Source organism: Hyperolius riggenbachi, chromosome 3, assembly GCF_040937935.1.
Source record: "Hyperolius riggenbachi isolate aHypRig1 chromosome 3, aHypRig1.pri, whole genome shotgun sequence".
Lineage (NCBI taxonomy): Eukaryota > Metazoa > Chordata > Amphibia > Anura > Hyperoliidae > Hyperolius > Hyperolius riggenbachi.
Window position 1 is genome coordinate 33,898,999 of NC_090648.1, and position 18,331 is coordinate 33,917,329.

An 18,331-nucleotide genomic window follows, 5' to 3' on the forward strand; every position below is an offset into this window, starting at 1 on the left:
TCTTGTCAGTTCTGACAATATTGTCAGACCCCTGACCTGCTGCATGCTTGTTCAGGGTCTATGGTTGAAAGAATTAGAGGCAGAGGACCAACACGGCAGCCAGGCAGCTGGTATTACTTAAAAGTAGATAAATATGGCAGCCTCAATATTATTCTCACCTCGGGTTCCCTTTAAAAGTGCAACGCAAAGACAGAGGGCCCAAGTTTTGGTGACCCTTTTCCCAGAAAATTCACATAATTGTGCAGGTGTTCTCAAGAAAATACACGTAATGTGAGCAGATTTTAACAAAAAACACGCCCAATGACCCCAATATGCACAATCGGTAGCAGAAATGGCCCCAATATGCACAATCGGTAGCAGAAATGGCCCCAATATGCACAATCGGTAGCAGCTGAAAAAGAAAAGAAAAACCCCATTTACTCACCTACAGCCAGAAGACCTTCTTTCGCGACCTCATTGTGGTGCGCAGTGCCCGCGCGCACACGATCCTCTTCCTTCCCGACGTCACGATGAGACTTCCTGCCTGCAGAGAGCAGGGCTACGGGAAAATGGCCGCCCGAAGCCATGCACTGCAGACTCGAAGTCTGCAGAACAGGGCTCCGGGCGACCATCTTACCGTAGCTCTGCCTGCTGCTCCGTGCTGCCGCTGTGTGAACTGACTTGGCGTCTTTTAGACGCCTGAAGTCAGTTCACTCCAGGGGGTGCTTTGGGGGTGCTTGGACAATTCTAGGGGGTGCTCAAGCACCCCCCGGCGCTGCCCCTGCGGGTCAGTGTCTTCTGTGCTCCACAGCGTGGGGTCACATGGTCCCTCCGACATCTGGAGGGTACTGCGCAGGCGCAGTACCGTCCTGATGACGGCTGGTCCACATGACCCTCGCTGTTCTTCAGCAGAGAAGACCGGGAGCCTCTGGAGCTTTAGCGAGGGCACAGGGCGGCTGCTATAGGCTGGAGGAAGCCCCAGGAAAGTGGATGATTTTTATTTTTCTTAGAGGGTTCCTTTAACAGAATTGTCTGGGCAGGGAGATATAAAAGTAGCATGAATGGGTCCTTACTGTTAGAGGCCTGGTGGAGGCTTAACTCATTTACTCTAACTGGAAAAATAAAAACTGCAGGATCTAAATTTTTGTCAATGTTTTTCAGAGATCCTCAGACTTCCATTAGAGGCAAAGTTGAATACATTGTTTCAGAGCATGCAGAGTCAACTAAATGGGTTGTATTTAGCCAAGGTTCAGTGGTCAGTTGCATTGCACATGTTATGAGTGTTAACTGCAGTGGAGACTGGACATAAAATTTAGTACAGGGGTCCCCAAACGTTTTGGGCAGAGGGCTGGGGCAACATACTTCAGACTGCTGGGGGGCCGGAGTATACATAAAATGATGTAGAAGTCTTTGCGGGCCAGACAGTGAAGCATACCCAGGTGACAACCTGTAGTGGACAGCAGTGTCACCTGATGTGGAATTTGATTGGAAACCAGCAAATTACTGCTTTCTGGCTTCCATGTGGATGGGTGGTGCCAGCACTGCTATTCTAAATGTGGACCACCAATATTTAAAAATGTAGTTGACCGCATCTTTAAGTAATACATTTTGTGTGTGGGGCTGGTAAAAAAAAAAGCCTCAGGGGGCCACATTCGGCCCGCGGGCCTTAGTTTGAGGACCACTGGTTTAGTACAAAGCCTGCATGTAGTGTAACTATCATATTCTTGCACAACACTGTGTACAGCCCTATGGAATTGGCAATTTGGTGACAGGCAGAATTCTTCAATGCAACTGAGCACTGTGACTTGGCCCTTAAAAGTTGTTGTCCAAAAATATTTAGGGGGAGGGGAGATGTTATATGAAACTTTTTAGTCCTCACACCTGGGTCTAGTCCAGGTTATTGAGGTGGTAAAAGTCCAGTACCATGGCTTACTGGACCATTATTGCAAAATGTTAAATACATGAAAGTGCTATAAATGTTGTCACTTTAAGTAGAAAAAAATCTTACAGATTTTGGACACCAAATTAAATTGATTCAATTTCTCTGAAAAAACTAGTGTAAGATCCATTAGGAGTAGGCGGGGTTAGGCATATACAGGGGAGGATTCAAATGAGAATTGGTGTATGGAGGGTGATGGTAGAATACTGGAAAACATATCAGGAAAATGTATCTTAGTCTTGGGCATACCTCCCAACATTTGGGACAATTAGGCCACACCCCTGAAACACCCCTAGTCACATTTTTATATGAAGTGGTTTTTTTTTCAGTTAACCACCCTGGCGTTCTGATTAAATCGCCAGGGTGGCTGCGGGAGGGTTTTTTTTTTTTAATTAAAAAAAAACTATTTCATGCAGCCAACTGAAAGTTGGCTGCATGAAAGCCCACTAGAGGGCGCTCCGGAGGCGTTCTTCCGATCGCCTCCGGCGCCCAGAATAAACAAGGAAGGCCGCAATGAGCGGCCTTCCTTGTTTTGCTTACATCGTCGCCATAGCGACGAGCGGAGTGACGTCATCGACGTCAGCCGACGTCCTGACGTCAGCCGCCTCCGATCCAGCCCTTAGCGCTGGCCGGAACTTTTTGTTCCGGCTACGCTGGGCTCAGGCGGCTGGGGGGACCCTCTTTCGCCGCTGCTCGCGGCGGATCGCCGCAGAGCGGCGGCGATCAGGCAGCACACGCGGCTGGCAAAGTGCCGGCTGCGTGTGCTGCTTTTTATTTGACAAAAATCGGCCCAGCAGGGCCTGAGCGGCAGCCTCTGGCGGTGTTGGACGAGCTGAGCTCGTCCAGACCGCTCAGCAGGTTAAAACCGCACGGGTGACGGGTCCATTCCTGGTTAATATTACTTAATATTAACTTTTAAAAAAGAAGCAATATACCCTGCCCATGGATGAGGGTGTCCGTGGTGGAGAGGAGGCGGAGAAAAAAAGATTAAGGGTGCCGATGTGGGATTTGGGTCTGGCATCGCATTCCTCCCTCGGAATGTGCCCCCCACCCCCCTGCTTGCAGAGTAAGTTTGCGCAGCAGAGCGGGCTGTCATCTTACCATTGATCCACGCATACCGGCATCTGGCTCTTCTCTGCTTCCGGTGACATCACAGGCAGCCGAGTGAAGCTGGCTGCTGGTACGCGTGGATCAATGGTTAGAGGACAGCCCGCTCTGCTACGCAAACTTACTCTGCAAGCAGGGGGGCGCATTCCGAGGGAGGAATGTAACGCCGGACCCACATCAACGCAGCTGGCACCTTCATATTTTTTCACCCTCTCTGCCCATTGCTGGCTGGGACACTAGGAGGTCATAGCGGGAGAGCCTCCCCCAAATCCGGACAGTCCCGCAGGATTTGGGACAATTGGGGGGCTTAGTTTTGGGTAATGTAACAGGACTTTCTATCTATTACCATATCCCCAATCTGTTAGCATTCATACATCCATATCCTGTTGCCCAGACTCCTTTCACATAGCGGGAGCAGGTGGGCTGTGAAGGTCTTTTTGTCTGAGGTTGTGGAACTCTGATACAATGATCCAAGAACAGATGGACCTTCCAGTACTTGTTACTGCCTGTTAGCGCTGATGTGTACTTTTTTTTTTTTATGGATGGTTAAAGTTTTTAGTGTGCTGTTGAAAACACTTAAAGCAGAACTCTAAGTTTAAATTTTTGTATCTTAGGCGCAATAGTCTTACAAATTAAGTTGGTTTTGAATAGCTGCTGGAATTCTCAAAAAATAAACCTAATTGGTAATTCCTGTGTGGGAAAGTCACATCAGTGCTCACTGCTGAATAATGGCAAATGCCTTCTGTGTTAAGGCAAACTTTTTTTTTTTGCATAGCATTTTAGTAAGAGGCCTTTTTGGTTCTTTTTAGCCCCTTACATACTCCTGGGAGTTAAGGTTCACCATGAGCTTGCTGGGTTATCTGTAGCTTCAGCACAGGAAAGCTGGGTTACTGTCCTACCCACCCACTGCACAGGTTGAGCTGTGATAGCTGCGAGGCAGGGGCAAATCCAGGATTTCCAAGGGGGGGGGTTCCTGAAAGTGGCGTGTGGGCGTGGCCAAAATATGGTGTGGGTGGAGTCAAATACTAGCAGTTTCTAGGCTAAATTGCACCCAGGGTGAGGGCGTAAAATGCGCCCCCAACGTGGAGACAGGTATAGGTGCCCGCAGTATAGGTAGCCAGCTATAGGTCCCCCCCAGTATAGGTAGCCCATATAGTTGCCCCCAGTATAGGTAGCCCATATAGTTGCCCCCAGTATAGGTTAGATAGGTATATGCCCCCCCAGTATAGGTTAGATAGGTATATGTCCCCCAGTATAGGTTTGATAGGGATATGCCCCCCAGTATAGGTTAGATAGGGCTATGCCCCCCAGTATAGGTTAGATAGGTATATGCCCCCCAGTATAGGTTAGATAGGTATATGCCCCCCAGTATAGGTTAGATAGGTATATGCCCCCCAGTATAGGTTAGATAGGTATATGCCCCCCAGGATAGGTTAGATAGGTATATGCCCCCCAGGATAGATTAGATAGGTATATGCCCCCCAGGATAGATTAGATAGGTATATGCCCCCAGGATAGGTTAGATAGGTATATGCCCCCCAGGATAGGTTAGATAGGTATATGCCCCCCAGGATAGGTTAGATAGGTATATGCCCCCCAGGATAGGTTAGATAGGTATATGCCCCCCAGGATAGGTTAGATAGGTATATGCCCCCCAGTATAGGTTAGATAGGTATATGCCCCCCAGTATAGGTTAGATAGGTATATGCCCCCCAGTATAGATTAGATAGGTATATGCCCCCCAGTATAGGTTAGATAGGTATATGCCCCCCAGTATAGGTTAGATAGGTATATGCCCCCCAGTATAGGTTAGATAGGTATATGCCCCCCAGGATAGGTTAGATAGGTATATGCCCCCCAGGATAGGTTAGATAGGTATATGCCCCCCAGTATAGATTAGATAGGTATATGCCCCCCAGTATAGGTTAGATAGGTATATGCCCCCCAGGATAGATTAGATAGGTATATGCCCCCCAGTATAAGATAGGTGAAGGAAGGTGCCCGCCCCCTGTGTGGGGAGAAGATTGCCCGGGGGAGAAAAGACAGAAGAAAATGATGGAGGCGCCAGCCGCGCTAATAAGGGATGCGGGAGCTGGCTTTATTCCTCGCTCCCTCCCTCCCTCTGAATGCCCCCACCTGCGGTGAATGTGTGCCGGCTCCCCCATGAGTGTGTGCGCAGCGGAGCGGTAGGTCCTCTTACCGCAGATCAGGCGCACCAGCAACTAGTCTCTCTGCTTCCTGTGACGTCATGGTAAACAGGAAGCAGGAGACTCCAGTTGCTGGTGCGCCTGATCTGCGGTAAGAGGACCTACCGCTCCGCTGCGCACACACTCATGGGGGAGCCGGGCACACATTCACCGCAGGTGGGGGCATTCAGAGGGAGGGAGCGAGGAATAAAGCCGGCTCCCGCATCCCTTATTAGCGCGGCTGGCGCCTCCATCATTTTCTTCTGTCTTCTCTCCCCAGCCGGCCGGGCCATGCGGCAGCCCCACTTCCGGTCCCGGTGCAGGGGGGTGTTCTAGACACTCAGAACAACCCCCTCCGTGCGCCACTGCGAGGGGCCACCTACACTGCAGAACATTGATATACAGGGAATGGCCAAGGATCATGTGGCTCAAATCTAGAATTGGACACTCAGGGGTTGTCTGTTAGGCTTTCTGGTACGTATGTATTCTCCCATGCGGAGTGTCGTCTATCTGCCTGCGTTCCTGTGCCGACCAGCTAGCCCCTGTGCTCACCACCTTATTTAAGCAGTCCTTATCGGATGGTACAGTCCCCTCCCTGCTTTAAGAGATCTAAAATTATACCAGTCCCAAAAAAAACAGGCAGTACCGAGCACAATAACCTCCGGCCAGTGGCCCTAACTTCTAACATCATGAAGTTCCTCGAGCGGTTAGTCCTGGCCCACCTGAAGAAGTCCACGGGCGCCCTTTGAGACCCGCTGCAATTTGCATATAGGGCAAACAGATCCGTGGAGGACGCCATCAATGCCAGCTTGGCATACATCACCAATCATCTAGACAGCCCTGCCTCCTATGCTAGGATCCTGTTCCTTGACTTTAGCTCAGCGTTCAACACGATCTGCCCAGACATCCTGATCACCAATCTGACGCAGCTCGGAGTTGACCCTACTCTTCGGGCATGGATCAAAGACTTCCTGACAAACAGAACACAGCAGGTGAAGCTCGGTAACCACCTCTCCAGCGTTCGAACCACCAATACAGGGGCTCCACAAGGCTGTGTTCTGTCACCTCTACTGTTCTCCCTCTATACCAATAACTGCATCTCATCCGCTGACTCTGTGAATGTCATCAAATTTGCAGATGACACCACTATCATCGGCCTTATAGGTAGTAACGGGGAGTTGGAGTACCGCAGCGAAGTAGAGAGAATGTGTAACTGGTGCAAGGACAACAACCTAGTCCTCAACGCAGCAAAGACTGTCGAGCTAGTCACTGACTTCAGGAGAAACCCTCTCGCCTGTCCTCATTGGGGAATCCGAAGTTTCCAGGGTGACATCTGTGCGGTTCCTCGGCACGACTCTAACAATCTGTAGTGGGAGCAGAACACCACCAAAATCCAGAAGAAATCTCAGCAGAGGCTGTTCTTCCTGCGCCAACTGAAGAGATTTGGCATGCCCAGGGAGCTGCTGACCAGTTTCTATACTTCCACCATAGAATCCATCCTCTGCTCCTCAGTCATTGTCTGGTATGCTGGTGCAACGGCCAGCGACAAACACAAACTGCAGAGTTATAACGGTCGCGGAGAAGATCGGATCTCCTCTTCCACCTCTCGATCTCCTCCACTCCACCAGGATGAGGAAGAGGGCCACCATGATCTCCGGGACCCCACTCACCCGGGCAGCCACTACTTCAGGCTCCTCCCGTTGGGCCGTCGTTATAGGGCTATACCATCCAAAACCACCAGGCGGATGAACACCTTCTTCCCCCAAGCTGTTCGGTTTCTGAACTCCAACCTCCCCCTATCTGGCCCACATACCAGCGTACTCTAGCTGGGTCGTCAGCCGGTACCCGCCGCTGACGGCCTAGGCTCATCAAATCGACTCGAGGCCACTACCTGCATCCCTATTATTATCATTCGTATTATTTGCCTGTGTTTGCACAGCAGTGTAAATGGCCGTTATGGACTACTGCTTTTCAAGTGTACGTGTTGTGTGTCTGTCTTGTATTATACCTATTATGCCTTTGCCATGTGTACCACAATTAATTCAGATTACAGCTCTTGCTGTACTTGGCGAAATAAAGTGATTCTGATAATCATCCACAGGGGAGGTGCCTGGGGCTTAGTGGGTCACGGGGCCCACCAGCCACCTTTTCTGGTCTCTTTATTTCATCATTTTCAATCAACTATTTCACCTAGGGTCCCATTACATTTTAATCCATCTCTGCGCCCATCAAGTACAGTTGTGTTCAAAATTATTTAACCCCCAATGCTGTAAAGGGTTTTAGGGAATTTAGTGTACATTTGTAATTGTGTTTAGAATGAAATCTTACAAGGACTTTTTAAAGAACCAAATGCAACTAAAATGACATTGTTTTTGTAATACAGTATTAAATGTTTTTTTGTGTTCTTCACTGACAATTATTCAACCCCTTAAAGACTATCACTCTTAGGCCTCTTTTCCACGAACTGTTTGCTCAGCAAGCAGTTGCCAGGCAGCAGTCACCAGGCAGCATCAAGCAGTTACCAAGCAGCAGTCAGCAGTTTGTGAGAGTTTGAGGCATTTCACTGCTTATCAGCAGTCCGTGGAAAAGTGGCCTTAAGAACAGAGGTTCATTCAAGTGTTTTCGATCAGATATTGAAAACACCTGTGGATGTTAACAAGCAGTAATCAAGCATAATAAACACCAACTAGGCAGATTTAAAATGACTGTGATACTCAGCTCCTTCTAGACATTTAGGGCCCTTTTCCACTAGAGTGATTGCTGAATCACAAATCGCTAGTGATTTTTAAATCGCTAGGGTTGTCACTTTATCATAGAAATCACGAGAAGTATTTTCCACTAGTTATTCGATTCGGAAATCGCAATCTCTTTCTGGAGCGATTTTTACACCGGTAATGCAATGCAAATGAAAATCGCATAACAGAATTAATGAAAAATTGCAATCGCTGGCATTTGTGATTGTTAGTGGAAAAGGGCCCTTACTGGTGTGCTTACAAACATGGTGAAGTCAAGAGAACGGTCCAGGAAGTCAAGATAAGAGGTGATTTCTCTTCACAGGAAGGGCAATGGCTATAAGAAGATTGCAAAGATGTTAAACATACCAAGAGACACCATAGGAAGCATCATTCGCAAATTCAAGGCAAAGGGCACTGTTGAAACGCTACCTGGTTGTGGCAGAAAGAAGATGCTGACTTTGACTGCTGTGCGCTACCTGAAGCGCAAAGTGGAGAAAAGTCCCCGTGTGACTGCTGAGGAGCTTAAAAAAAGATTTGTCAGATGCGGGTACTGAAGTTTCAGCTCAGACAATAAGGAGCACACTGCGTAATGAAGGCCTCCATGCCAGAACTCGCAGCCCCTTGCTGTCTCCAAAGAATAAGAGTCAACTGCAGTAAGCCTAAAGTCAAGTGGACAAACCACAAAAGTTTTGGGATAATTTTCTAAAACTGTTTGGGCCCATGGATCAATGCTATGTTTGGAGGAGGAAAAACAAGGCCTATGAAGAAAAGAACACATTGCCTACTGTGAAGCAGGGCGGCGGATCAATCATGCTTTGGGGCTTTATTGCTTCTGTCGGTACAGGGAAGCTTCAGCAGATGGACCAGGAGATATTGCATGAAAATGTGTTGCAGTCCGTCACAAACCTGAGGCTTGGGAAACGTTGGACCTTTCAACAGGACAATGATCCCAAGCATACCTCCAAGTCCACTAGAGCATGGTTGCAGATTAAAGGACAACTGAAGAGAGGTATATGGAGGCTGCCATGTTTACTTCCTTTTAAGCAATACCAGTTGCCTGGCAGCCCTGCTGATCCTCTGCCTCTAATACTATTAGCCATAGCCCCTGAACAAGCATGCAGCAGATCAGGTGTTTCAGACTTTAAAGTCAGATCTGACAAGATTAGCTGCATGCTTGTTTCCGGTGTTATTCAGGTACTACTGCAGAGAAATAGACCAACAGGGCTGCCAGGCAACTGGTATTGATTACAAGGAAATAAATATGGCAGCCTCTGTATACCTCTTGCTTCAGTTCCCCTTTAAAGGTTGGAACATTTTGGAGTGGCCATCGCAATCACCAGACTTAAATCCGATTGAGAACCTCTGGCGGGACTTAACCCATTCAGGTTCCGTGGTTTTCACGAGAGAAATGTTCACCTCCCATTCATTAGCCTATAACTTTATCACTACTTATCACAATGCACTGATCTATATCTTGTTTTTTCCGCCACCAATTAGGCTTTCTTTGGGGGGTACATTTTGCTAAGAGCCACTTTACTGTAAACGCATTTTAACAGGAAGAATAAGAAAAAAATGGAAAAATTCATTAATTCTCAGTTTTCAGCCATTATAGTTTTAAAATAATACATGCCTCCGTAATTAAAACTCACGTATTGTATATGCCCATATGTCCCGGTTATTACACCGTTAAAATTATGTCCCTATCACAATGTATGGCGACAATATTTTATTTGGAAATAAAGGTGCATTTTTTCCATTTTGCATCTATCACTATTAACAAGTTTAAAATAAAAAATATAGAAATATTTCATCTCTACATTGATATTTAAAAAGTTTAGACCCTTAGGTAAATATTTACATGTTTTGTTTTTTTTTAATTGTAATGGTTTTTTTTTTTTTTTTTATACTAAACATTTTATTTGGGTACTTTTGGGAGGGTGGGAGGTAAACAATAGATTTATAATGTAAATGTGTGTTAATTCTTTCCTTTTTTTTTTTTTTTTTTTCAGGTGTAGTATTACTTTTTGGCCACAAGATGGCGGCCATGAGTTTGTTTACATGACGTCACTCTAAGCGTAGCACGCGCTTAGAGTGACGCATCGGGAAGGAGACGGCCAGAAAAAGCCCAGCTTCCGAGAGAAGCTGTCGCTTTTTCAGCGGGGGAGAGGAATCAGTGATCGGGCTCCATAGCCCGATACATTGATTCCTTGGCTACCGAATCCGCGGCCGGGAGTGTGCGTGCGCGCGCACGATCGGCCGCGGGAGCGCGCATGGTTCCTGGACGTAGAAACTACGTCCAGGAACCAAAATAGGTTAAAGAAAGCAGTTTCAGCGTGCAAGCCTAAGAATGTGACTGAACTGGAGGCTTTTGCCATGAAGAATGGGCTAAGATACCCGTAGATCGCTGCAAGACACTTGTGTCAAGCTATGCTTCACGTTTATAAACTGTTATAACTGGAAAAGGATGTTGTACTAATGGTGGCCATACATGGTACAATTTTTTCATCCAATCTTACCATTTCTATGCAATATAATGGAACTGCCTAAATTATCCTTTCAGTATATTCACTAAATTTACCCTTATACTACATAGAAATGGTAAGATTGGATGAAAAAATTGTACCATGTATGGGCACCATTAGAATGAATGTCACTTGGGAGTTGAATAAAACTGATAATGATGTGAGCACAGAAAAGACATTTGTGGTTATTTCATTATAAATGTTATATTTGTCTGACTACAAGTGCCTCTTTGATTTAATTGTGAAAAAGATGACTGATGTGATCAAAATCAATGTCAAACTGGCCAAAACACTCAATTTCAGTAGGAGTTGAATAATTTTGAACACAACTGTATGGCCCCGTTCACACCTATAATCACAAAACGCCAGCGTTTTGCGGGAATGATTTTCCCGCGATTAACATGGAAAAAAATCACTGGACACTGCAACGGTTTTGGGACAATCGCGATTAGCGTGCTTATCACGATTGAAAACCGCTGCATGCAGCACGTTTGCGGTTATCGCTAACTGCAAACGCGACATTAAAGGAATACTTAAGTCAAAAAAAAAAAAGACATTTACTCACCTGGGGCATCCCTCAGCACCCCGAAGCTGGATGGTGCCCTCGCAGCCCCGCTCAGATCGTCCTGTCCCCGCCGGCGGCTACTTCCGGTTCGGCGACAGCCGCCGACAGGATGGGAACGCGGCTGATTTTCCGCGTTCCCAGCCGCTGCTATCACCCTCTATGCTGCTATAGCGACAGCCGCCGACAGGCTGGGAACGCGGCTGATTTTCCGCGTTCCCAGCCGCTGCTATCACCCTCTATGCTGCTATAGCGTGTGTATATATATATATATATACACGCTATAGCAGCATATATATATATATATATATACACGCTATATATATATATATATACACGCTATAGCAGCATAGAGGGTGATAGCAGCGGCTGGGAACGCGGAAAATCAGCCGCGTTCCCAGCCTGTCGGCGGCTGTCGCCGAACCGGAAGTAGCCGCCGGCGGGGACAGGACGATCTGAGCGGGGCTGCGAGGGCACCATCCAGCTTCGGGGTGCTGAGGGATGCCCCAGGTGAGTAAATGTCTTTTTTTTTTACTTAAGTATTCCTTTAAGAACACTGCCACTTGCTACAATGTGTAGCGGTTTGTGCAAAACCGCTAGCAGTTTGCCATGAGCGGGAATGGTGCGATTCCCACTCAGGTGTGAATGGCCCTCAGTGTGACAGCCTACTGTTGAAATTCCGTTTACTCTTCTTATAACAGCACAGCTTTGTTGGAAAGCCAAGAGTCTTCACTTTTGTTTTCATCGGGTTCCAGGTCAACATGATGCACTGCTCCTGTGTTAGGCAGTGTTGAAAGAGGTGTCCCCTGCATCTGGCTGCAGAGTGCGCATTAAAGAGGAACTCCAGGGAAAATGTAATTAAAAAAATGCTTCATTTTTAAAATAATTCTGTATAAATGATTTAGTCAGTCTGCTCATTGTAATATCTTTAAAGCAAAGAAAAAGAGGGCGTGCACCTTCCGTCAATGGCTCCAATACATTTATTGATCCATGTGCGGCAGCATAAAAGGATGAGTGATGGAGGTTACAAATATAACATCATGTAAACAGGAATACCTCATATACTGTGATGCCGGTTGCAGGTGCAGGAGGTGGGAGTGGGGATGACGGTGGACCTGGCGACGGCCGTTTCGCGTCCTGACGGACGCTTGGTCACGCTGCGGTCCACTAAGGAGGCGAAAGAGACAACCGCGGGATAAAGGCAGTAAACCCCGCCTACCCCGCTGCGTCACGTCGCCTCCTGTGATAGGAGCTAATTCGTTCTGGGGGCGTGTCTCCCGTCCGTCGTACAGAGGCCGAGGAGGCTCAGAGTGGACGCCGATAAATCACCTGTTGCGTTCCAAATTACTGTCCGCTCTCCAAGGACCCTACGGTCCGAGACCAGGCGCAGCTCCGCTCTCTACTCCGGTTAGGCGTAGAGAGGGGCTTTCTGTCTAAAAAATTGGCCTGTGATTTACTCCCCTCTTTTCCACGGCGTCCGGTGAGGTACCACATACCGAAGTTGCACAAATCAATGACCGCCCCACCGGGACGTCCCATAGTTTCCGGGTGTGGGTATCTTACTGAGAGGCTGTCCAGGTACCTCGACCATCTCCTGCGCCCCCTCCTTAAGGGGGTGCCCTCGCATCTGAAGGATACGTTGGAGGTCTTGCGAATGGTGGAGCGCACCACATGGGTCCCCGGGGACAGAGTGGCCACGATTGATGTGGTCAGTCTGTATAGCCGTATCCCCCAGGAACAAGGTATTGAAGCAATTAGACATTTCTTGAATCGAACTAATAAGGATGCTGAATATATTGATTACATTTGTTCCTGTTTGGAATTCGTGTTGAAACATAACGCTTTTATGTTTGATGGACGATGGTACCGTCAGACAGCAGGTACGGCTATGGGGACCCCTGTGGCGTGCTCCTTCGCAAACCTCTTTCTGGGGGCTTGGGAGGAGTCTGCCGTGTTCTCGGACAGGAATCCGTTCCGGGAGCACGTCAGACAATGGTCGAGGTACGTGGACGACGTCCTGGTGGTGTGGTCAGGCTCGATGAGCCAATTTGATGAATTTGTACAATATATCAACGACAATACAATCAAAATGGAGTTCACTGCTGAGAGTAGTGGTCTGTCGGTAACATTTTTAGACCTCGAACTCTATGTTGAAAATAATAGACTCTGCTGCAAAGGATATAGGAAACCCACTGCAACAAATTCCTTGTTGCATGCGGGAAGTTTCCATCCCCCGCATGTTATTAAAGCCATTCCATATGGCCAGTACCTGAGGCTCAGACGAAATAATATGGAGGAAGATTCCTTCAACATGCAAGCGGATAATTTGACAAAGCGTTTGGTAAGCAGAGGGTATAATTCACAGCAACTGGAGCAGGCTAGGGAAAGGGCTGCTCGACAAGACAAACCCCAATTGCTGTCTCCCCCCAATAATAGAGTAGACAAACTAAGCAGAATGACATTCACCTTTGACTACACACCAATGGCAGAAACCATTAGAAAGGCCATTTTTTCCTCCTGGCCAATTCTGATCAAAGATGAGAATTTGGGCAACAAACTAGAAGGGCCCCCCGAGAATAGCTTTTAGAAGGGCCCCGACTTTGGGGGACATGCTCACTCACAGCGAGTTTGTCTCCCCAAGGACAGACATGTGGCTGAATAAAACGTTGCCAAGGGGCAATTTTCGATGTGGGCGCTGCAAACATTGTAGCCGATTATTAACAGATAAATGTGTCCAGATAGGAAAGGAACAGCTTGTGATAAGGGACTTCATTACATGCCAGACTGAATATGTGGTATACGTGCTGTTTTGCCCCTGTAGACGATACTACATTGGACAAACCACACGGCGCTTAAAAAAGAGAATAGGAGAACATTTGTGTTCAATCAAAAGTGGAAAGGGTTGTACTCGATTCATCTCCCACATGCGTGATGAACATAGTGGCCTCACCACAGGGATAAAATTTGCTGGCCTGGAGGTGGTGGGACGTCCCAGAAGGGGCGGAGATAGAGATAAGATGCTCCTTAGGCAAGAAACAAAGCTTATCCTTTTTACACAGGCCTTAGGCCCTTTGGGCCTGAACGACAAAATCGAATTGTCCTGTATGCTAGATCCATGATATTGAGGTGATCATTGGATGCCTGGTCTCCCATTAGATCTATCAATTTTGTAAAAAATGCTGCTTGGAGGCAGGGGCCCTGTATCTGTAATGTAATGTATGTCTGGTCACTTTTATACTTGGTCAATATGTGTCCTCCCCTTGTTCTCCCTTGCTCCCTATCTTTTCTCCTTTTTTCCCAGTCCCACTTTGTTCCCTCCCTTCTTTGGGGTTTGTGACATGCATGCCACATTATATGCATGTCATGTATAATGGGTGACCCAATGGAGTGACCCCCATTGTATGAGGTCCTTGTTCCTAAGAGCCCTAGGGCTTTTTAACGTGCACTGCACTAGTCACAACAGCCCATCGTTCGGGTGGTGTGTTTCCCTAATGCCGAGATTTGGTTCTGCATGTAAATTTACCCATGCCCATTGGAGGCCGTACAGGTTCAGCGTACGCTGATGCCCCGTCTTGTTTTAATAAAATGGCACACTCTATTGGTAGTTTTGCCTAGGTGTACCCTGCGGTATGGGCAGCACTACCGGATTGAAGTATGTTGCGCCCGCGGAGTCGCACACTAGATGTGTCATGCGTTCCAGTAATTTGGAACGCAACAGGTGATTTATCGGCGTCCACTCTGAGCCTCCTCGGCCTCTGTACGACGGACGGGAGACACGCCCCCAGAACGAATTAGCTCCTATCACAGGAGGCGACGTGACGCAGCGGGGTAGGCGGGGTTTACTGCCTTTATCCCGCGGTCGTCTCTTTCGCCTCCTTAGTGGAACGCAGCGTGACCAAGCGTCCGTCAGGACGCGAAACGGCCGTCGCCAGGTCCACCGTCATCCCCACTCCCACCTCCTGCACCTGCAACCGGCATCACAGTATATGAGGTATTCCTGTTTACATGATGTTATATTTGTAACCTCCATCACTCCTTTTATGCTGCCGCACATGGATCAATAAATGTATTGGAGCCATTGACGGAAGGTGCACGCCCTCTTTTTCTTTGCTTTAAATATTGTTGTGGACTTTCTTCTGTGGGCTATACAAGCGGAGCACACGTCAGGCAGCGATAAGGAGGGACCATACAGGTTGCAGTGTGCGTTGCCAGTTTGTGCCACGACAGCACTTTTCTCACGTCTAAGATCACGTTTAAAGGGGAAGTGCCACACTACTTTTTCTACCCTTCATCATTGTAATATCTTTCCTTGCCCTGATTGACATTTATCACCTGGTGACGTCTTTATTGCTGGCAGGTTATGTCACTGGAAGGAGATTCTGCTTGCTTTTTTGGCAGTTGGAAACAGCTGTTATTTCCCACAATGCAACAAGGCTCCCACAGTGTGACATCAGATCCATGGTCCTGACATCACACTGTGGGAGGGGTTTCACCACAACATCAGCCATACTGAGCCATTTGAGAAAAGGTAAAGCTTTCTCATGGGAAAGGAGGTATCAGCTACCGATTGGGATGAAGTTCAATCCTTGGTTACGGTTTCTCTTCAAGTACTGGAGGAACCTGACATGATAATCCTGAGAAAGAACCCAGGAGGTCTCTTTTCCCCCCTCAGCATTAATCGGTATCGCGCATTACAGTGGAAGAAGTAGCGACGCCCAGCTATGCAACCACATCTCCTGTCTCTGCACATCTCATTGGCTGGGGCTGGAGACTATTACAGTAAATGCATGCTTTGCAGCCAAGTGCAGGAGAGACCCTTCAGTGTTCTTCCCAGGCTTTTTTTAGCCGGGTGCTGCACCCGGCTAGTTTTGATGAGCACCCGGCTATCATCAGCTCACCTCCTCCTCCTCCTCTGCTGTAAGCAGAGATTTGCACGGAAGCACCAGCCCTGCATTCTCTCATCTTGCCACACCCGGCTACTTTTTCATGCCATCTGGCTGGGAAAAAAATTCCTGGGGAGAACACTGCCCTTACTTCAAAACCCCTTAACTTAGGAATGGGGCACCACACCAACTCAGGTGCAATAGAAAGCCAGGAGACTCAGCTTCCCAAATGTCGTTAAATCTTAACAGGGCTGCTAAACTCAGTTGATGGGATAATACGTAATGTGTCATGGTTGCTATGTAACAATCACATGATGTAGGAACTCTTCCTCATTGGCAGCAGTTTATAGCAGCACAATCTGTCAACTGCTGTGACAAAAACCATTAATGGGAACCTGCACTCACTCACACAACTGAGTAAAATTATTTAAAATAAACACATGACGAAGCTGTAAATGAATATTACATACTTACCACGCCGTCAGTTCCTCTCAGAAGCTCACCATTTTCTTCTTACAGTGATCCCTTCCAGTTCTGACAATATTTTGTCAGAAGTGAAATATACCAGTTGCTGTCAGTTACAACTGAATGAGCAAGGTGATGTCCTTGTTTCCCTATGGCTCAAGTGGGCGATGTTAGTTTAACAGTGTGCTGACCAGGAAGCGGTTATGGGGTAATGGCCATTTTCAAAATGGAGGACAGAGAATTCCACAGTCACAGTGAACAAGATGCAGGAGAGGAGAAAGAGATTGATGATTAGACTACACAGGAGGTAAGTATGACGTGTTCATGTTTATTTTGACTTAATTTTCAGTGTAGGTTCATTTTAAACGTAAACCAGTCACGACTCTCCAATCTGAAACTACCTTTTGCCTGAAGTTTTATCCTCCTGGACCCCATTATTTACGATATTGGGGTTTGGTTTACCACTGTTGGAGCACATCAGAGACCGGCCAGCAAACTGGATTTTTTAAAAAGTGTTTACTACAATGGTGCAAAACTTCGCAACCCTCTCCTGGGTTAAATCAGGTGATAGTGAGGATTTCTGAAAGTTTAGTACTCAAGTTAACTTCCATCACATGCAACACTTGTCATTTTTCAAAAATCCAGGACCATTTGCAAGTATTAGGCTGGATTATCACCGTACTAATTCCTTTTCTGTTTAAACCAAGCAGTTTGGCATCAGTTTTTAATCTGGTCTTTCTGCTCAGTTTTCTTGCATTGGCACCTGCTCAGTACCTGGCAACATCACGTTCACATTGGTACATGGCTTTAAAGGAGAGGTGTAGACAGAGGTGTATGGAAGCTGCCATATTTATTTTCATTTAAACAATACCAGTGGCCTGGCAGCCCTACTAGTCTCTTCGGCTGCAGTAGTGTCTGGATAACACCAGAAACAAGCATGCAGCTAAATCTTGTCGCAGGCTCCTTTCGAATAGAGGCAGCTCCGCCTCTATACGCGTCAATCAGCCCGGATCACCGCCTCTCCCCCGCCCCTCGGTCTTCCTTCACTGAAAGGGGCGGGGGAGAGGCGGAGATACGCGCTGATTGACGTGCATAGAGGCGGCAGCAAAATCCATGACCAAGAAAGTCGTGGATTTTGTCTGCCGTGTACCCCCGTGAGTTTGGGGTGATTGAGGGGGGTTTCAGCCGTGGTTCTGCAGCGTTTTAAGAGGGGCATTAATGTTAATGAGGTTTTTAAAATAAAAACCTCATTTTCAGGAGACTTCAGAGTCTCTTTAACAATAATTCTTTCTTGGACTTGGCCATGGAAAGTGTAGCTCATGGGTGGAGCTTATAGTGCCTGCCTCCCCATGATCAGGGCCCCCGAGCAGCCTGCTGTATAGCCTAACAAACGGAATTTTGATTGGCTACTTGAGACATTCTTTGTGCAGACTTTTCAGGAGTTACCCTGAGATCCTCCCTTTCTTTAGTACCAAACTCCTTCCCCACCCACAAGCCTCATTTATGCCAGACACTGACGGCTAACAAAAGTGACAAGTCCGCATCCCACTTCCACAAATATAATTTATATGCAAGAATAATAATAAAAAGTATTACCCAACAACAAATTCTAAGAAAATAATAGCTTTGGATAAGCTCACCTCCAAAATAACCATTCATAGAAGAATTCCACCCAGTGTAGGACGCTTCCTCACCATGTCATCGCAAATTTCCATATTTACAGTGCCTCCAGGAAATACTGGCATGGGAATAAATATATCCACCCCCAGCAGCTGCCACACAGATTTACTGGCCGATGTCGCAAGTTGCCAGTCGGACAGGTTAGGTAGACCTGCGAGTTAGGTTGGCACGCAGCCCACTCAAGTCCGCTGTAGTTGGATTGTTGCAGATGCTACGGATAGTTGTTCACTATGAAGACATGTACTAATTCATTATTAAATCGGTTCTAAACTG